Source organism: Anticarsia gemmatalis, chromosome 14, assembly GCF_050436995.1.
Source record: "Anticarsia gemmatalis isolate Benzon Research Colony breed Stoneville strain chromosome 14, ilAntGemm2 primary, whole genome shotgun sequence".
In the NCBI taxonomy this organism is placed as follows: Eukaryota; Metazoa; Arthropoda; class Insecta; order Lepidoptera; family Erebidae; genus Anticarsia; species Anticarsia gemmatalis.
The window spans coordinates 10,084,945-10,107,653 of record NC_134758.1 but is presented as its reverse complement, the minus strand read 5'-3'; the positions used below and the strand labels follow the sequence as shown (position 1 = coordinate 10,107,653).

The window sequence follows — 22,709 nt, the reverse complement described above, 5'->3', positions numbered from 1 at the left end:
GTAACTATAACAATTCATAGTTATTCTAAGAAGCCTGTTTGGCAGTTAAAGTATTAGATAAAACCTGACAAAATATTCCCGACATTCTAGTCGACCTATCTGCTCACAAAATTAAAACGGGCAAACTTGTTTACCTTTAATAACCGTCAAAAACATCTCACCTTCACACGTATCTTAAAAACGACAATACATTCTAACATCCCCAAGTTATATGCAAATTATATTTAAAATAATAACACACCTGGGTTGGACCGGTCGTGATTCGGTCACATCCAAACCTAATTTGCATGCAAAGGGTTAATTCTTCGCGATTATTTGAACTCACGCATATTTTTAATTATGCAAGGGTTTAATGTATACGGTTTGGAAAAAAAGAATTTGCGATTGTGATTTTTTTGGTGCACATTCAGTCTGATTTTGTGTTTCGTAGTGTGTGCAACTGGAAACAAAAATAATGGTGTGATTTTTTTAAATTGTTTTGTTTTTTCGATTGCTTTTGGGTTGACAGTAAAATTTTTGAAATTGGAAAATTATATTTGTGAAGTTTGTGCTGTTAGTGTTGTGGTTATAAAATGTAAGTACTTGTGAATTTTATTTATTCTATCTAATTATATACGATTTTTTTTCGGTTATTGTATGTATAGTAATTTAATATTGCAGTTTTATACGTGATCTAGGAAGGTATTATATTATTTTCATACAACCTATGTGACATTGTTAGTTGTGTGACGTCATTATAAATTCAATATGGCGGACCAGTACCTAACCATAACACAAGAAATAAAAACATCGTGTTATATCTCTACAATAATTTCATTGATTTAATTCAAATTTAAAATATCCTTTATGTCGTAAACTTCTTGGTATAAAGTATTAAATACTTTATTTAATAGTCATACATTTTGTCCGTTTCGGGAAAACTGGGTTTCATCAAAGAAATCAACCATTCAAATTTCAAATGCTAACATTCGAATTTAAATCAAGAAAAACAAATTTTCAAAAATCGAATCAGTTCGGAACTAGTGATGTACCAACGGTCATGCATCACGGATAATGATTGGATTCGCCCCGCCTCCGTCATCCATCACTCGCAACGACTGACGCGAGTAGGTACCTATCACCAAAATACATTGACCCCTGACTTTATACGACAATTTTCTTCTACTACCTACAAATCGTCGTTTGGAGAGAGGAGCTCGTGGCTTAGTTACCAACAGCCGCGCAGATCGATCTTTGCGGTTAAGCCACGCTTGTCGAGGTTGATCTGTGGATGGGTGACTATCTTATACATATCCAGTTTCTCCGTGTTTCGGAAGGCACGTTAAATTGTAGGTCCCGTCATTTTCAAAGATCTTTGACAGTCGTTAAGTAGTCAGAAGCTTGAAAGTCTAACAACCAGTCTTAACTAAGGATTGTTATCACCCAGGTAATTGGGTTGTGGAGGTCAGACAGTCGCTCCATGTAAATTCATGCAGGTATTCAGCTGCATCCGATGAGACTGGATGCCGACCAACATAGTTTGGAAAAAAAGCTAGGCTCATATACCTACAAATCGTCGTTTTAGTTCTATTACCACGTCATTTTAGCAACTTTTCAGGAGAGACTAATTTTAATTTCGTTTTTCGATTCTGTAATAGACATTAAAATGTCAAAAATGACTTACCCCCGTTTTTTGAGTACATTTAACGGTAGTTTATCTATTCAATAGCGTTTTTTATATGAGTTTAAACGCCATTGAATAGATAAACTACCGCTAAATGTACCTCAGAAACCGGGAGTTAGTGGTGATAGAACTTAAACGACGAAATGCCTTAACTACGGGAGGAGGGGGAGGTCTTATTATACTGGTTGGAAAGCATTAGGGAGGATATTTCGCGAAGGCATTGTGTCTTGTTAGAGCCATAATGTCTTGTGAGTAAATTATGTTTTTTTCGGGCGGTCTAGGGTTGTATGTGTTGGGGAAATGTTACCTCCCGTGGATTTGCTTATTGATGGGAAAAACTATTTTGTCTCCCTAAGATTTTTTATTCTACAGTAGAATCGGTAGAGGGTTTTTTTATCTATAATCTTCATAGATTTTGCGTTATTGAGTTTTAAAAGATTTTAAATATGTGTTAGTTTTGATAAGGTGTTGGAACTTCGAAATAAAAGCTTCCGATCGCGACTGCGTCCGCGAGAAAAGATTTCCCGGTTTAAAAGTATCCGTATTAAATTTAATTTTATTAAAATTCGTTAAGTAGTTTTTTTGTGAAAGAGTAACAAGCATGTTTACACGCATCTTCGCAAACTTTCGCATTTATAATATTAAAAGTAGTAGTTAGAGAAGGTTTCCCATTTTCAAAAACCTCCTATTTTCCAGTCATCAAATAAGACGAGTTAGTTTTAAAACAACAATTTTCGGGTCGATAAATTCATACACCAAGACTTCTCTACTTACTGTTAGTTTTTTAACAACAACAGTAACATTACAGTACTACCAAAAAGTCCACATGCTTTACCAATTCATAAATAAATCCAATCTATTTAACTATTCGTGAAAGAAAAATCAGCGGCGGTAATCCCTAGGGAGGTAGCAGTCTAAAATTGAGACGGTAAGGAGATTACGTTGATGTATTACGTGACGAAGAACGAACGATGAGTTCGTGAAATATTACCGCCAATTTTTGAATTGAAAATCGAATGTGATTTTTTATGGAGCGAGTAGGCGTAGGTTTGATGTGGAATGAAGGTTTTTTGTTGCAAGTTGAAATTCGAATGCAGTGGTGTGCAACATTTTTTAAGTAATTTTATGGAATTTTTGTAGTACTTTTATTTTTATTAAACAAGTAAATCATATTACTATTTCTCAAATACGGAGGCTTGTACATAAAAAATTCAATAACATTTAGAGATGTGTCGAATATATGATACAAGAAACAGCTCTTACTATAATTCTTTATAAAAAGTGGCATAGAAAGCGAATTAAACTTTACTGAATCAAATTGCCTCAGTAAAAGTATCTTAGTAATTATTTATGTCGAATAATATTCTGTAATTTTCTACTGCTACTAAACTAAAAAAACTATTACTGCTACTACTACTAAAGAAACGCTAAGCCATATCAGTAGCTATAATATAGTTAATAAACAAAACCGTTTAAAGCAACACACTGTACATAAACCCAGCTTTAAAAATCAAATAACTTTTTAAAACTAACTCAATGTACGTGTAAAGTATTATACAGGGTGGTTGTAAATATACATGTAAAAGCTCAGGCCCACAAATCTCGAGACGCAATATCTTGAGAAAGAATATATTCGTAAACTGATGGCTAGATAGCGGTGGGTATATGAGGTATAAGGGTATGTGTACAACGGTGAAAATGTTAGAACATTTCAGAGTAATAGAAAAAAGACAGAAGAATCGCGAAAGGTGTAGGGATTACATGATAGTCATGGTTAGAATAATCAGAAAAGTGTATTGGTGCTTGTTATTTGAGTAAATACATAATGTTTCATAGTACTTAGTTTTATGTATAGTATCTAATCTACTTATAAACTTATTTGTGTAGGAGTTAACTTTGTAACAGAAGAGTAGAGTACAGGTATTACCTGAAAATACTATATTTTTGTAAGTACTAATAATGATGGTGCTTAGCAAAAGTGAGAAGAGAAGTAAATATTTCGGCAATATCTAAAATGAGTTCGATCTTATTTAACAGCAGTACTTTTTAAGCCTTCAAAACGTCAAACGAAATTCACTATTTTTTCAGTCTTTGTATAATTCATTACGTCTATATTAATGTACGAATTGATTGATGTACATAATTATGTATTTATTATAATATGTTTTATTTTAAATACCTATTCACAATTACATCACCTTACTTTCAAAATTCTCTACATTTTTGCACCGGCTTTATCCGGCTTTTTCCACCATGACACCGGCTTTACCTCCGGCTTAGTCCACATTTCCATACATACGAGATAGACTGAAAGGCGACGTTGAACCTCACACGCGCATGCGCACACCGTGTCAACTATTTTACCTTCAGTTCTCAAAGAAAACCTTTACTTAAGATTATCTCGTAGAATAAGTTTAAAAGGAAACTTGTTAAGGTTTTTTGTTTGAAAGGTTTTTTTGAGTTTTGTGGCGTTTCCGTATGTTTTGGATTTTAGTTTATTTGAATTGGAAGAAGGGTGAAATAAACAGCGTAGGTGTATTTTTGTATCGTCAGTATCCGTAACTGAAATTGTCTGATGTTGTTGAAAGATTTTCTTTTTATAAGGTAATTATATTTTTAGGTTAAATATTAATAAGGAAGTCTCTGTCTATACACCAACGTTAATATTAATTGTTTTCGACCAAACGTGTTGACTGTGTGATTGATATTCTGATGAAAATGAAAAGTACAAGCAAGCAGCAAAGCACTTTTCCGTACCCTAATCGAGATAAAACTAAGTTTTAAGATTACTGGTGAAGTACATTGCTCATTAGTATTTTCGCCCATAACGTGATGAAGATTTGCAAAAGCAGCATCTATCTTGAATATACATAAAACTTTTCACCCAAAATTTCAAAGGAACCATACATAGGCCGACATAATTCAATTCCCTAAAACATAAATAAAAAGAGGCGAAGAATAAGGCGAAATTGTTATAATATCTGTAAGTAGGCAGGCGCCAATATATCACGGCCGTCACGGCATGCGGCTGACGCGAAAATATTACGATGCATCAAAACTGCCAAGGAGCGGGGAGAAAAACGAACTTACGGCCTTGTGGGGGGACTAAGATATAAGTGAAAAGCGGGTTGAAAGACAATTCAGGCCACTCGATGTAGGTTTTACTTATCATAACTTTTTAAATTTCGTGTTGCATGGATCTAACGCGAATACGTATTTTACACTAGCTGACCCGCGCAACTTCGCTTGCGTCACCTAAGAGAACAGGTGAAATTTTTCCCCGCTTCTGTAACATTTTTCGTTGCTACTCCGCTCCTAATAACCATAGCGTGATGTAATATAGCCTATAGCCTTCCTCGATAAATGGGCTATCCAACACTGAAAGAATTTTTCAAATCGGACCAGTAGTTCCTGAGATTAGCGCGTTCAAACAAACAAACAATCAAACAAACAAACAAACTCTTCAGCTTTATAATATTAGTATAGATTAGAATACTGCTTCAGTCCTGTCATTATTATCTGCGCCAAAACGTCAGGCTAAAGGTTTGTTTCGGGCCAGCATTATAAGCATGAATTTAATGAGTGGTTTTGAAACACTTTCGTTGATCAAACCACCACCAACAAAGTGTCTCACCATCATCTGATAATATATGTAGCAAAACACCTATAATCGTAAAAATATAAATTTACGAGAACTTCTAAGGATTATTGTAATTATTTATTTCTGTATATCAATTATTATTTTTATTTAAATATAAGCATCTACGAAATTACAACCTTATAATTCAATAATTTCAGGTGATTCGTTTACCGCACAGAACAATTATAAAGTAATTTAAGTTTTAAGTTTACAATGTCATATTATTTGGTTTTCCTAGACAAATCGCTACAGTTTCTAACTCACAGCAAACAATAATACGTTCAGAAAAGCGAGGGAGGATTGTGTCTTGAAAAATGCTCCCGAGCTCTGTGGCGATGGGCTGTATATCACGAGATATATCTTCATGCGCACATTACTATGTATTACTGTACACACCCTGTATATACACGTTTATATTCTTAGGAATACATCCTGTATATAAAAAATGTACAACTTTAAATAAATAGGTTTACAGTTTAATGTATAATAGAATACGGGAATTAACGCTAACACGCATTTTACCTTAAAATGCCGTATTCTTTATTCCCGTATTCTATTAATTATACATTAAACATACAACAAGAGTGTTTAAAGTTTTAATAATAAACACTTAAAAAGTTTATTGTCAAAAGTACACAGCCTATATAATTCAGATTTAGAATTACTGAATATTTGATGCATAGTTTTCATAATATAGATATTTAAAAATATATTATAGAACGCTACCTATGTTTAAAACCAAATATTGCGGGGTATATTATATTTTATATAATTCTTATAGTTTTAGTAAGATAGGTAAATTAGGTATTACAGTATGTAGTTACTTGTGATACAGTTAGCGTACTTTTGCGTACGTCCCTATTCAGTAGTTTCTGCAAAGACCACCTACAATCTGACATATTTTAATAACTTATTTCTTTTAGATCCCTAAATACATCAATTTGCGAATTCTCTTATGAGATGTTTGAACAGATCTAAAAAGTTTTTTTAATGCATGAGTTCTTAACTTACATTCAATACGTAAATTGTAAAATAATATGCTTTGCTATGCATATTATTTTATAATTGTTTACTCCTAATTTCTGGGGCAAGTCCATGCGTTTAATAAATTCGTGGCTAAGGGTTTAACCAAAAAAAAAAAAAACAAACACGTACGGTAAACTTTTATTAACACATTTTAAAATTACATTACCTACTGTAACTGAAAGCGGCATTTTTACATGACAATGTAATTGAAATACACTTTATACTGATATCCAAAAGCCTGAACTATTCCCTTACGATAAGATAATTCAAATTTTTATAAACCAAAGAACATAGCATGTATAATTCCAAAAATTCTAAAAAGACTTTTCAACCCAATGTTTACAATCCCTGAAACCTTCGAATTCGTCAATTCAAATATCGAATGCAAAGCTAAAGTCGTCATAACACGAGAGTTGCGACACGCACATACATTTACACCTGTCTGCCTTTTAAATCGCATGGGAAGTGAAACTCTAACATCTATTGAAAACCCGAAACAGGGGGTGTGTTTCCCCCTTTACACCCTCCTACCCCCTCGTTATTCCACTTCCCGTCTCCCCCTTTCTTTCCACTAACTTCGCATCGTCATCCGTATTACTTGGGCCCTAACTTATGTGGGGGTATATGAGGTTAACTTTACAAAGTAAATTCGACTGTATATTTAAGTCTATAGAGTTTAAAATAACTTGTCTCCAAAAACCAATTTACAACAACTGTCAACACACGATTTTATTCCGTATTTTGTGTAAAGTAAAGACGTTTATCGCTTGTGGAATCACAGATCAATTTCGTGATAGTCTGTATGATTCCTTTGCATTACTTTTTCCTTCTTTGTGGATGTATTTTATACGAGTTTAAGGTCTTATGTGGATAGTCGGTGTCGCAAATGTTGACGCATTGTTGTGTGCGTATAATGGAACGGAGACGATTCAATTTTGGAACACCTATTTGTAATAGAATTTCAGAAGTCCTTGCATTGAATTTGTTTTGCATACGGCAATTCTGAATTTAAATGAATATAGAAGTTTTATTTTTCTTTCGGGTACTGGCTGCTTGGAATCTAAGTGTGATTGGATTGAAACTTTTTAGTTAATGGTAATAGATAAATATGAAAGACTTGTAGAGTATTAGATTCGTTTAGAGCCGAAAGGACATGAACCTCTTAATATTTATATTGATTCACTAAACAGTTCGTATTTCAGCTGATTTAAGGCACTTTTGCTGAGACTTAACTATGCCTATAAAGTATAATAGTTAAACAGCCGACAAGGGCTATTCACACTACTAATTCCGGGTTTTTGAGTACATTTAGCGGTAGTTTATCTATTCAATAGTGTTTTTTTATATGAGTTTAGAAAACCTTAGAAACCGGGCTAAATGAAATCACATCATTCTATCTCTTTGAAGATGTTATTATTCACTGCACTATGTCGTTCAATATGTTTATTAGTCACTCATCTACTTTCAGCGCAATTTAGAAGTTTTATATTTTTTTTCTATACCTATTGAATGCTTATTAAAAGTTTCAGTTAATTTATTTACTTTTATGTGCAACTGCTACATACTAACTCAATTCAGTATACCTACGAAATAAGTGAACTACAACCATTGACCTGAATTCTCCTCGATGTTCCTTATATGTGTAAAACTTCACTTGATTTGCTTCTCCCGACATCAGACCGACTTAGGAAGATTGTTATTACATGAATTACTGCCGTTTCTATAACATATGTTCGGATAAAAGTAGACTTATGTTAAAATACAAGTTACAGTACACATACTATTGACCACAACGTATGTACATGTACGTTGTGGTCAAATAATCGTAAAACTGTCTCAATAAAGATACTTTATGGAACTGGAAAATAATGAATGATAAACTTAACTTTCTACCTTGAATTCCATTGGGATAATTAAAATCAGCATAAAACTAAATACTATGTTGTGGTATATTCTATTTTTAGCTCATTAAACTCAAGTTCATTATAATTTGTATAGAATATTGGGCATTTTCAACAAACTACATATATTAAAATCAACACAATATAAACTAATTTCGTTCCTTCCGATCAATCGGATCATTTATAAAAGCACGGACTGACATAGTACTACAAATATTTATTAGTAAGCAGAATTCCGAAAAAAATCTTGCGACAATTTCTTCATTCCGTTGCCGGATACATTTCACTAGTTAGTTCCACTAATTAAACTGATGACCGAAAAAACACACAACTAACAACCCATAAAACTTAAAAGGCTATTGTCCAATAATTAGCAGAAATATTCTCCTCAAAAACAACTCCAACACATTTCAACCCAATTAGAGATCATCCATAAAATACGTGTCCATTCACCCGAACAAATTGAATGCATCATTAATGGTACATAAACAGACAAACAGTCTTTCTTAGCCCAATATAACAGGCAATTAGCAGTTTGACAAATATCTGCTAATATAAGGGACGGTACCGCAAATTAGAAAACCTTCCACACAAAACCCCACTTTACACCCCAAAAAATAAAGTCTGAATTTATTTATCTCAAAAGATAGAAATAAAAATAACTGAGTTCGCAAATTAGAAATTTTAAGAAATGATTTTGGACTTTAATGTTTCAAAAATAGGGTTGAAAATGGGTTTTGTTTAGGGTTGAATTATAATACAATGCAAGAAGTTGTGTCTGTTTGTTAATGATGTCATTAAATGCCATCACTTCGGCCAGGCAGGGGATAATCTGGGATGTTCCCGAAGATACACAATGTTAAGAATTGACAGGGGATTGTTTTTCAGCTTGAGAAAGTTGATGTCTTGCTTTGTTTCACGGTCTTAGGCTTGATGTCAGCTTATTGCTTTCTTCTGGGGTTTATTTGTGGAATTTTATGAAAAATCGGCGTTCCTTGGAGCAGTAACATAATATAACATGCGTATTTACTATGTGACATTGTCGTTTAAGTTGTTATAAAAGTTGGCCTAAATCTTTATTTTATAAGTTTTCATTTTACTTCAGGCAATGTCAATGTCAAGAATAGGATCCGTATGAGTCCTTATTTTTAATTGTGTGTTTTTAATAGCGAAATATATATTTTTTTAGTACTGGTAATGTAAAATGACAATTTCATTAATGGGTTTACTCCAATTAATAAATATTTCATTGAAGGTTGGAAGTGTTAAATAATAACTTATATTTTACTACACAAAAACTAGTAGACATTCGAAAACATGTTTATAATTTAGTCGATGCGTCCTTAATACTACAATTTTGAATGAGCTGAACTTAAACTGTAGTCCACATTCATTACTTATTCAAGGGATGTAATACGAGTTCCAACTCTTATTAAAACTCCAATAAGAACAAAATTTTATTGCATCCAAGCTCACGCACATACAACATTTCTAGGACACTAAAAATTTAATATATTTCTTACAAAATATCTTCGAATATGGTCGTAAAGCTACCCTTATTCGAGGGAGGTTATTACTCATTTTTCTCCAGTCAAATACAGTGTAGGGTTCACTAATGTGCCACTTTAAAATCAACCCCTATGGATTCGCGACCATGTTTTTTCCGTACAAGTTTTTTGTTTGTGTGACCTCTCTTTTCTTCGCGTGGAAATTGTTTATCTCCGTCCCTTTCCCCCTATCATGGTGCGTGGGGTGGCTACAGAGAAATTATGATACGTTTTTTTGGGGCTTAAATTGATTTTTGGGAAGTATGTGGAAGCCATTTTATGATGGTTTGGCGAAACGCGATTTTTTTGCATCGGTTCACAATCATATAGTTAAGGTTTTTCATAGGTAGGAAAATACCTTATAGGACACCCAATATCGTTTTAAAGAGTATTAATTTAAATGTGAGATTGCAATGAGATACAAATGATGTGAAATTTTTAATCTTTTACTTTCTTTAGTAGACTTTGCTTCATAGATACTAAAGGAAGCTTATTCAAATGCCTGACGTTTCGGCGCAGATTTTACTGGCCACGATCGCCGACTGACTATTATGAGACTGATAAGCATGATGAATCTCTCATGCCCGGTTTCTGAGTACATTTAGCGGTAGTTTATCTATTCCATAGCGGTTTTTTTATATGAGTTCAAACACTACTGAATAGATAAACTATCGTTAAATGTACCAGAAACCGGGGGTCAACGCGTCTAGATTTCAAATTATTTCAACAGATAGATAGAGGTATAGAACATAGCGTAGTTTAGCTCTATGCCGATAGAAGATAGTGTATTTTTTCTTAATTGTAAGGTCAAATATAGACACTTATGATAAAGTGTCTAGAATTGCCCCCTATGATAAATGATTAGATTTAATCTTCTTTATGCCTATATAATATATATGCAATATTCGTTGCCTGTTAGAATTACGACAACATTTTTTACAGTACAAAGTTTTGTACTTTTATTTATTACTTACAGTAAATAAAAAATTAAAAAGTACCGACTCAACTTTACATTGTAATTAAATCCATCTTACTCCATTCTAATTTTGTCATAAACAATAACCACATGTTTTTAAGAGACCACAGACAATCATTTACATAATTTATTTTCTTCAAAGCGGCCATTAAATGCCTATAACTTGTTACCTTCAGATGAGATAAGAAGTTTTTTTTTAATATTAATTAACAATGTACTGATTAAATCTAAATTGTATCATATTTTCATCGTAAAAGTCATAATATTAAAAATTATGACTTAATTTTAATAATTTTGAAAGTTTAGTAACGAATTCATGAGTTTTTAGCTACAGAATGGGGACTCATTAAATACCTATAAACAGCGGAATGTAAAAATTAATACACGAACTCATGTAAAGAACATTATTTCTATTTATAACAGTTTTTAATACTACTTGCGTGCGATAAACTTGGTATATAATATAAATAATTTATTTAAACTTTGTAAAAGAAAATTTTGAACGAGTATTTCTATTATTAAATGTGGTGACAGAGTTATTTTCCTCTATTTTTTTCACGTGGTTATTGGACCACCTAGTGTCAAAGATAATTATTCTACTTATTTAACTTTTGAAAAACATTATTTCAATATTATAGTCCGACATCTTAGTACAGAGTCATGATATGCACGTTTTATTCAGCGCATAATTAATGATTAGTTATATTTCTAAAATAAAGTAGGTGTATTAAACAATCCATCGCCAGTTGCATAAAACTACGTGTCACTGATGTTTGAAATTATACATTTAGTTATACTACAGTAGTTGTGTACACACAAAATGAAAGTTTTAGGATACCTTATTGTTTACCCGACGTTTCGATACAAATATGGTAACCTGACCTTTAATTTTCAACCGCGTTTAGGACCCGTTGCTTTACAATATTAGACATTAAAATTTGTCGAACAAATTTCATTGTAATTTTTACTTTACCCCTATAGTGGGCTGGTACATTTGATGAAGAAATTGGCCGTAAGTTGCCAGACTATAGTTTTAGACTTTACTTTACTTGCGTGCGATAAAGTTGGTATGTGATATAATTAAAGTAACTTATTTATGCTTTGTAAAAGAATTTATAAACACAAGTATTTACATTATAAAATAAATTTAATAAAAATGTGGTGACGGTATTATTTTACTTTATTTTTTTCGCGTGGTTAGTGGACCACCTAGTGTTAAAGATATTCTTTTTTAATTTTCTAATATTCTTTACTAATAGGCTAAGTTTATTCTCAAAGTAAATGCGAGTAGTGCCACGTTGTTTAACTAGTTTATACTTAATAGGCTCAATGTTAATGATCCTATCTTTAAATGGTCGCAAGTTTTTTAGTAACATAACATTGTTTTAGAAAAATAATATGTCTATACCTACAATAAACTATATTGGTCTATTTTATGAAGTTTGCATTTATTTTCGTTGACAAATTACCCTTTCATACCTAGAGAAAACCCTGCTTATAAAGGACTGCACCACACGGCATGGCAGTGTGATTAATGTACGATTTTTTCTATTTATTTAGGTAACTAAACTTTAACCCACTTTAGCTAAATATCCAACATTTAATTTTACTTCAAAATATTTATAATGATAGAGCCTGTGTATTCCTAATATTTTTTATTTCTCTTTACAGATGCTGGAAGTAAAGGAGCACTATTTCGAATGGTCTAAGAAATCTGGACTTCAAAATTTCACGCTGAAAAAGCATGTAATATCACTTTACTGGTCACTATAATAGTCAGCTAGGGGCAGCTAATTGCCTAATCAAATAAAGTAAACTTGTTCGAGGCAAAGAAAAAATAAAAAGGCCGAAATAAGTTGTAATCACACACACGTACATACATCACTCCTGTAATACCCAAAAGTCAAGCAAATGTGTATTTAATACGACCGTGTATCGCCATTTAAAATATTAAGCCCCATATAATGCCTGTCGCCTTTTACAAAGGACGTTATAAATTAGTAAAGACCAAAAGCACTTTGTCCGACCGGGAAATCGAACCTCATGTTTATCAGTCGCATACACTACAACCAATGACCCAAACCAGTTAATATACCTACAATATATTAACCCCTAATTACACGTACTCAAAAACTTAACACTACAACTCGATGTAAATTCGACAGTGTAAACTAAAGTTTCGTGTAAACACATCGTTACATTCGCGTGTTACAGTTAGTTATCTGATATACCAACGGTTAAACCACCTCACAATCAACCATTCAGATGTTACTGATAAACCGAATGCAAATTAAACTTAATATATATAAAAAATACAGTTTATATTGTAGTTGTGTGGTCATTGTGATGTTTGGGTTGTAATCGTGCGCTTTTGAATGTATTGCTAGTATGATTGAGTAATCGTAGGAAAGCTAGATCGTATTTATCGGTCCGTGTCTATGGAAAATGGATTATTTTTACAATACGTTTAATTTACAATGTCAAACGCTTACAATATGTAAAAACTCAGAAAACAATATGCAATATACCTACGAATAGACTTCAGTTTAGACTTAGCGTTATAGTAGCTTTGAGAAGCAAGAATTTTCTGATTTTAATTTCTGAGTGTATCGAATTAAAAAAGCGGTAAAAACAACATAATAAACAATGACATGGAGAACTATACCAGTTAAAGTTACAATTTTTTTTTACCAGTCAAGTTTGCCTAACTGTATGTCTGCATACAAGTTATAGCGAAATCAGTAAACAGAGTTAAACAGTTTTTAAACCGAATAAGGAGGGCAACAACATTAATGCGATATTCGAAGACCTTCGTTAGACTTATGAGAAAAAGATGACTAGTTCCATTAGTAGGACCAACATGAAGAGCTAGAAATACGAGATATTACGACGATAATGTTTGTTAAACCCTTTCCTGAATCCATTATACTACTGTTGGATTTCTGGGACTATTGCATACAAATCAAAGAAAAATGTAACACGTTAATGGGCAATATTTTATAATGAATAAATTAATATTTATTAATGCATAAAAGTAGTCACCACGATTCACCTTAAGGTGACAATAAATATCATTAGTAAATACGACAGACTTTTGTTACATATATAATTATATTTGTGATACATTTCAATATGCATATATTTTGCATATGCATAAATATACGTTTTGACTTTTTTGGTTTGCAAACATCTGCCCAGATAACCTACCTAAAACCAACTCGCGCGGTAACAGATTAACAGTAGACAATAATATAATTAGTTCAAACCCATCAATATGTCCGTTAACGTATTCCCTTCATTTAAATGAAACAACGATTGTAAATTATATAACCATGACCTAAAACAACATAAAATTCAATAATTATGTCATTATTCGGCCATTGAAATATCTCATTATGAAACTTCTTTGATAGTTATCTTTATAATGAATTGTTGGTCAGTTTAGGAGTCTAATAAAACACATTTTTATGGTGAATTTTATAGCGAACAAGACCATGGGCCCTATTATGTTATTTTAATTTATAGTCGTGCTTATAATAATTAAATGTTTCGAATTTTTCCCCCCTTTTTTGTAACGATGTTGGTTAAAAATAAAAATTTGGTTTAATGTCCATTTTATTGGGGAAGTTTTGATAGTAAATTATAAATAATTTATTAAGGACGTGTGTTGTGTGCTGTTATTGTATTAATATTATTATATTTTAATTGAAGAAACGGCTCCTATGCCAAGTAATAGTTTGCGATCTCAAAATACTCCATTTGCGTATTATACCTACATTATCGCATTTAAACAAGTGATTTTAAAAACTTACTTTATAAACATATTTAAACTCCATGAGGTCCGTTTTTATAATAATTAGCACCTTTATCAACCCGTTGCAGTATCCTCTTCCTTTTAACGTCAATCATTCTTGTTTTATGTCACACCTTGGTCAGGTTTTTCCGACACACTTTAGCTAAAAAGTTTGCTCTTTTATTAAACTTACATCGGTGTGTTAGTTTACTTTTATAAGTATATATTTAGAATGTTTATCAGTAATCTGGTTATCATAATAAGAGCTTTGGTTAGTTTAGAATCAAGTGACCGTTCGTGTGCTGTCGAATAATATGTATTTATTTATTGAACTTTAGGTTCAGTATTTTGAAGTTAGTTTGATGAGAAAGTTAGTTTAATTATCCATCGTACTACTGTAGCAAAATCATAAAACGTAATTTCAAGTACCCACTATTCTATACATTTGAGTACGACCATAATTACCCAATTACCGTAAGAATAGTTTAACTCAATTTCGTTTAATGACTTCTACATAAATATACCTTACAGCCAACTATAAAATTACTGGGTCCTTTAATGCAAATTAAACCGAAGCCTACACCAAAAGTGGTGCATTAACGAGGGCCCTAATTTCAATGTCGTTTTCTTAACAAACTGTTAATAGGGTTTCTCTTATCAACCCTTAATTAAGCTAAATTAAATGGTTTTCGAAGGGCGATTTTGAATTTCAATTTTGACGCCGTTTTTGGATTTTGGGAATATTTTAAGGATATGAGGGATAATATATTGGGGTCGTGGATATTAGTTTTGATATTATGAAATTGTTCGCAGGTGGAAGCCGAAGTGGCATGTCATCACTACGATAACGGTTATGGATAGTTGGACAAATGGGACTTGAAGCGAAGATAATGCTGCAATGGTCTGATACTGGAGTGAACCTCTTGATAGAAACTGGCGGCGTCGGAACCAATGAGGAGTTTTCAATAGAAAGTCAACGATTCTGAAATTCTGAACATGAGCGTTTCTTTGAAGAGATTACAAGAAGATTGTAGTTGGGATTGAAATAAATTAAGAAAGTAGTAAGCCCGAAGGCTGACACAAAATACAATCAAAATTAAAACGAATGAGTGGATGAAATGATTTTTAGTTGCGGTTGGTATAATTAAACCATGTGTAGAATACAAAGAGGCTATCTTTAAAATACTTGGTTCTTAAACGGCTTGTTACAAATTTTGTTGATAATGATCAAAAGTAATCCAGTTTCGAATGTAACGTTCCATAGATGGAAGATACCATAGATAGAGCAGAATACCTCAATGTAACAAAACATTACCCACAATTAGCCAAGCATGACAAGCCTGTCACAAAGGCGTGAACCGCCATGATGTTGCCACAACACAAAATAGTTAAAATTCCAAATTAAAATATAACAAAAGCCACCATAAATTAAACGATTAACTTGACCATCGTGGGTTCATATCCGTCAAAGTTACAAAAAAAGCCGAAAAGGGCCCCAAAGTACGGAGTTAGCGCTTTTACTCTGCATTTATTAACATAGTAAGTGGCTATAAATATTTATACACAAAAAACTATGTAATTAATGTTTTACGTGATCCTGTTTTTGGGTTAAAATGTACGGAATGACTACAGATGTTTATCTTTTAATCGATGATCTTTTGGGGCCCGTTGGCGGGAACGCGAAACGGCTTTTTTCGGCTTCCTTTTTTTTCGTCTTTTTTATTATGATTAGTTTGTTTGGAATTATATTACATCGTTTATTAATAAATTGGTCGTAAATAAACATGTTGTTTTGTTTTTTAAGCCGTTTTTGTAAGCTGTCGGTCAAGTGAGCTTTTTTGTAATGAAAAAGGTAGCACGATTCTTTATTAATTATATTACGAAAGAAATAAAGTACTAATGATTCTTATTATAGTGTTTATTAATAAATGGATCGTAAATAAATATTATGTTGTTTTATTTTTTTGAAGATATTATGTTTTTTACTGACCCTCAAAGCAAACGTATTTGTTTATAATGAACAATACAAAACATTCATTCAACTTCCAGTCCAAAAAAAACCCTCATCTGTATTTTTAGATTTCTTCGTCGATTTTGAAGTAGTAGGTAGCAATAACTTTCAAATAAACTAGAAATATATAAAGCTTATCCTTTCTCCAAAATCAATGGATGCCAACATTACATCAACGAATTTTTGTAGCTAAAATTATAAAGCTTCAAGAATATTCTAAGTAACCATTTGGTACATATATTTATTAAGCAGCGTTAAAATTATGTGTCAGAAATCAGGAATCTTATCCAAACTATTCTAAACCTATGGAACCATCATTCACCAAATTTCGAAAACTTCAAACGCCAACCAATATGAATAATTCATATATTTTTTCTAATCTAACGATAACTATCCGTTAAGATAACAAGTAAATTCATTAGTTTTAAAGATAATTGTGTTACGGCCGCAATAAAAAAAAACTATTTTGAATCGTAAACAAAGACATTTGTGTAGTAATTTGAGTTTAAAATCGTCGTTTGTACGTGTTTACTGTGAAAATGGCTATAACGGTTTTGATAAGATTTCAGCTATAATGTAGGTAGTTGAGAATGTGTAATTTGATTATTATAACAGAACATTTTTATGTTAATAATTGTTGTAAATTAAGAATTGCTCTTGTGACACGAATATGTGTGGGAATCGAATACACGACCTCTCAATGCACTGGTAGTGGCGTGGTGATCATCTTAACCACTGCGCCATGGAGGCCGTATAAGCCTTTATAAGCAAACAATATCATTAAATTAAATTATTGACATAAACTCATTTTCAATAACCTATCCCTAGCGTCTCCTTTACGTTCGCGTAATTATGTATAACTATAATTTGTAGTTATCTATCCCTGGATACCAGTTAGTATTAGATTAGAAAAAGTAACTAACTGAAACCTGAGACATTAAACAAAATTGTACACAAAAAAATATGTTCTAGCATAGTGTACTTATTTATTTTAAATTACGTAGGCCTCATACTTTATCACCACATTTACCAAGCGCCAGAATTCACATTCAAGACCAAAATATCTTTCGAAGTGCGAGGACATACTCAAGTTTAAATTAACTAAAGAAACTCAACTTTTAATGGCTGCTTAAAATAACCAACAAATACTTTCACGCGTAAGCAATTGACCGACAATCAGCATACCATCCCTTTTATTCAACATCTACACCTTACATTCAAATATTCTGAATCGACTCAGCTCAATTACCGCAAAAAACCTATTTATTTTCGTTACAAAATTACCGGCTTTTTTTAAATAACGAACACTTATTGCTCATCACTAGTGGTGTTAATGACACTGACAGTTGACAGTGACAGTTTAATGTGACAGAATAATTGTCAGTGAAATGTCAACGGTGTTATTTTGGAATTAAGTCTCTTGTGTACTTGATAAAAGGTTTGAAAGGTAATTATAGTTGATGTTGAAGGGCTATTTAGGGTGCTTAAACGTCTAAATTAATGTAAAATTAGTATCTTAATAGGTCATTGGCTTTGGCCAGACGAGAATACTGGTTTCAGGACTTCAAGTATTATAAATATCAACGTCTTTCTGTATGTTATGCTTTTCCTGCAATTTTTTTGAACTGATAGCAAGAAATTAAGCCTGGAATCATTGAAAGATCTGGGGTTTAAAATAGCTAGTTATTTAAAAGAACAGTCAGTGTTAAATACCCAAAACCTTGATATGACCACGAAACATCATCTGTAGATCACACAAATATTGCTTTCATGTGGAAATCAACCCCACAACCCCCAGACGCCCTGGTAGTGGTTTTGCGACCACTTTAACCACAGCGTCACCGAAGCCGTCATAAATACTACGAACAGTAAAAATAGTTCTTAGGCCAATTGTCACTCTTTAAAATATCTGTCACAAAGTGGCTTGACTTGTACACCTAATATTATAATGCACCGAGTCTTTGAGGCGCCCATAGCCAGTTGCGCTCACCGGTCGGTAAACGATCTGTGGGTTTAGCAACGCTTGGCGCGGTCATTCCATAGATGGGTGACCGCATAGTGGTATTTGAGCTGGGCGTCTCCGTGCTTCGGAGGGCACGTAAAAAGTCGGTCCCGGTTGTTGTCGATTAAGATAACAGTCGTTAAGCCATGTCAAAGGCCTTCTGGCGGCTTGAGCAACTTTGACACTAGGTTGACCACTAACCATACGATAAGGAGAAGAAGAAGGCCGAGTCTTAAACGTAATCGAGATATATTTCTTGTTTACCTGACGTTTCGATCGAATTGCTTCAACCGTAGTCACTAGCTGACTTGTCATTATGACTTAATCATCATCAGCTCGTGACCACGGCCTATGCAATTCGATCGATACTTTGGGTAAACAAATAAGGTATCCTAACCTTTAATTTTCAATCGCGTTTAAGACGGTTACCTTATAATAATATTTTTCATCACTTTATTTAGCAGAAAGGCTATCTGACAATTAAATATAAACTGTGAAACTGCCCTTAAAGTTCAATTTATATAGAGGCGTTATCCAATCAATTTAATAGGCAGACGTGTCAGGAATAAAAATATATAAATAATTGTTTAAAGATACAAGTCTATTTCGATAAAATTGATGACTTGATCGGCTTAATAGTTCAGGTAGCGATGGGCTTTTGTAAAATAAAATTTCACGCTTCTAAATCTATACTAATATTATAAAGCTAAAGAGTTTGTTTGTTTGTTTGTTTGAACGCGCTAATCTCAGGAACTACTGGTCCGATTTGAAAAAAATTGTCAGTGTTAGATAGCCCATTTATCGAGAACGGCTATAGGCTATATATCATCACGCTACGACCAATAGGAGCAGAGTACCAGTGAAAAATGTTACAAAAACGGGGAAAATTATGATTCTCTTATGTGACGCAAGCGAAGTTGCGCGGGTCAGCTAGTTTCTTTATGTACACATGACTTAAATACAGAGAGCTATGTTTAGATTTTGATAAAAATACTGCTAATATAATATGAACAAATTATTTCTTATTAACTAACGATAAACTCGAAAAACTTTCGATGGTTGTAAAAAAGGCTTCGAAATCAAGGTATGTTATATTGGATATTGCGTTAAATGAATTGAATAATTAATCAAAATTAACTAAATAACTTCGTTGACCCCTAGCCCCATACCTACTGTAAAATACATAACATGAAAATGCAAAAAAAAAACTAATGAAGCAACGGGTTACGGGTCAAAAAGACGGTATTTTTTTTTTGTAACATATACTACTTATTTGCGTACGTAATAAATTTAAAAGACATTAGTCTTGGCTCACCTTCAATTAAATTAAATTTTCCATATCCATTATTCGTCAAAAATATAAAAATTACTTATTTTCTATGTTATTTTTTTTTATAAAATTTATTTTCGTCCTAAGTAAACAAAAAATAACTTTACGTACTTTTTATCAAAATTACACCTTTGCAACATTTCTTACAAAAAATAGAAAGTTTTTTTAACTGGCAACATTGTTATATCAATTGCAGCGGTTGACGTGACGTAATTACTGTAATAAATTAAAAAAACAATATGGCCGCTGATCGCCGATAGCCGATGGCCACTATAAACTGTTTTTAATGACTCGAAAGCACCTGCACGAATTTGTCCCCAACACTAACCTCGAATAAAACAAGAAAGCCCTCGTGAAAGTTTATAAAAAGTATAAACTTTTATATTTTTTAAGCATTTTGATGGGTTATTAAATTAAAGGTAATAAATCAATTCGGGTTTAAGGGTGCCCGATATTATTTTACTAATTATGTTGAGGTACATTTCTTTTTAGTTTTAGTGAAAACGGTAATAAATCAATAAAGATATAATGTTTAATAAATAATAATACGTAAAACGTAGCTTTTATTACCAACACTAAATGTATTAAAAAGAATTATTTGCTGCAACGGTGACGAAAAATATTTATGGAAATCTTGCATTGCCTGCAACCTCAGCTCGCAATGACTTAAGATCTAAATTCTCTCATTCTAAATCCATGCCCTACAGTGGGAGAGTAAAAGTATGTGTATACAATTCCCAACAAAGAACAAATATGTTCGATGTATTAAATTACTTATTATAGCTCTATATAGGAATGTCCCAGACAGCAGTGGCAACCAACAAGAACGCGACGAGAAATGTTCAATTTCGCAAAAGAATCTTCAGGGAACCCTAAAATAAAAAAGGTTGTTGGAAAATTGAATTAATTAGTCTATCAACAGGTGGCGAAGATAACTCTGTTACTTGCAGGCAGCCTTTAATAATTCCATTGGTAGTCGTCCGGAGAGTTTTAACGATTTTGCGAGACAAGGAAATGGTGAGCAAAGACTTGGATAAAATGGCGCGGGGAAATTATGTTGATGGTTGTCTTTTTGTGTGGTTACTGATGAATATAGAGTATGGCTGTGAAGCGTATGGCTTTTTGACAATGACAGTTTGACTTCCGACATGACTGAAAATGAAATGCTCTTGCTGTGCCACAACTGGGTGCGACAATTTTATGTAAATGTTTATTGATTAGTTATACCTTTACTATATGTTACATAACGTAGAAGTATAGTATTTCTCTGTAGTAAGGCCCAATAGTAAATCCTATTTCGACGATTTATTCTTGCGGGCCGTGTGAACGCAGCCGTGAAAGATTCAAAATTATTCTAACTATCAAATTTCATGGATCTAAATGACATTTCTATTTTTTTTAAACTAGCATTTTTTTTCTATCCCACGAAATACGAATAAATACATAACTTTAACATTTCGCCTCCATTCTTCGCACATCTGGTTAACATCTAAACACCCTAACCGTTTCTTTTTGTCTCAATTTACTTAAAGATTGCATCCCTTAATGAATGATTAGTCTGTTTCTGATTACTGTTAATGGTACAAATTGTACACAATTGTCTCGTCTGCTGCCGGTAATTTACAATTTGTTATTTTCTTTTATTGAAGACTTTCTTCATTTGGCTTTTTCTTTGACAGGCTTTGTTGATTTTCTTTTGGGCTAATGGACGTTTGGTTTGGTATGTGTTTGGTAAATGTTCGGTGTTTTTTATGTTTGGTAAAAGTTTTTTGTACTCTCCGTTATTAAATGCCTCAGACTATGGTCTAATATTATTTAGATGTTTTGTGTGTGTGTGTAAAATTATTTGTTCAGATAGAGAACATTCATTTTGGATAAATATAGTACCAAATTATGACAATTAGGTAAACCGAAGGTAGGTTTTATTCAGCATAAGCTTGTGTTAGATAAGTCCAGAATGTATCTTTTGATTCCAGGCAAATTATGGGCTAAAACATAGGTAAATAAAATAATGCTCAGGTATAAATTTATTTTCGCATGTCAAGTAGACACCAAAAAATATTTAATTAGTCACCCAACTCAACCTAAAATGTATTATAAAAATAATACGTTATTTATATCTGAGTACTATGTAAATTTCAAGATAGTATAAGTTAAAACATACACCCTTTTCGGCAGGGTGCGACAATAAAAGTGATTTATATGACATGTTCTTAGCGTTCCAGGCTTCACTTCCGGTGGCGGTACCAACATCCGGTCTGCTATATCCGGCGTTTTCCTCTAAAGAAAAAAAAGGAGAATTTTGAAATAAATATACTGGATACTTTTTCTGTTGTTTTATTCATTGGTGAAAACGAATGGGTTTGTCAAGATAACGTAGAACGAACGTGAAAATGTATTAAAAGGGTAATGTAAATTATTTTTCAGGTATTTTCGTGATTGTTAATAGGTTTGGTTATTTATTTGATGAGAACACGATGGTTAACTTCCCATAGTTTAACTACCTTTGAGAACTATAACCTTTTCTTGTTCATATTGGTTTAGGTTTGAAGGTTTATGAGGTTGAGGAAGACGACGTCAAGGATAGGGCGAAATGCAGGCAGAGTAAAAGAGAGACTGACATCTATTCTAACCAAACGATAATGGGTAAAAGTTCATCAAAGGGAAAAAAAGTGTTATGTATTGAGACCGTCTGTTTCAAGACAAGAGAAAATACTTATTTTATTTGAAAAACAAGAAAAATATTAAAAGTATAAGAAAATATGTAATGTTCGCTACATTAGTTCGTGGTTGACAATATTAATGGCTCGCATTTATACG

At 32.6% G+C, this 22,709-nt stretch overlaps 1 long non-coding RNA gene across 1 annotated transcript; it reads left to right on the top strand.

The window, feature by feature from the left end:
* Window positions 1-436: 436 nt before the first annotated feature.
* On the top strand, window positions 437-16,366 carry LOC142978543 (uncharacterized). Its single transcript, XR_012959770.1, has 3 exons — window positions 437-574; window positions 12,425-12,499; window positions 15,360-16,366. It is a non-coding gene; the product is annotated as an uncharacterized LOC142978543 (long non-coding RNA).
* Window positions 16,367-22,709: the final 6,343 nt, after the last annotated feature.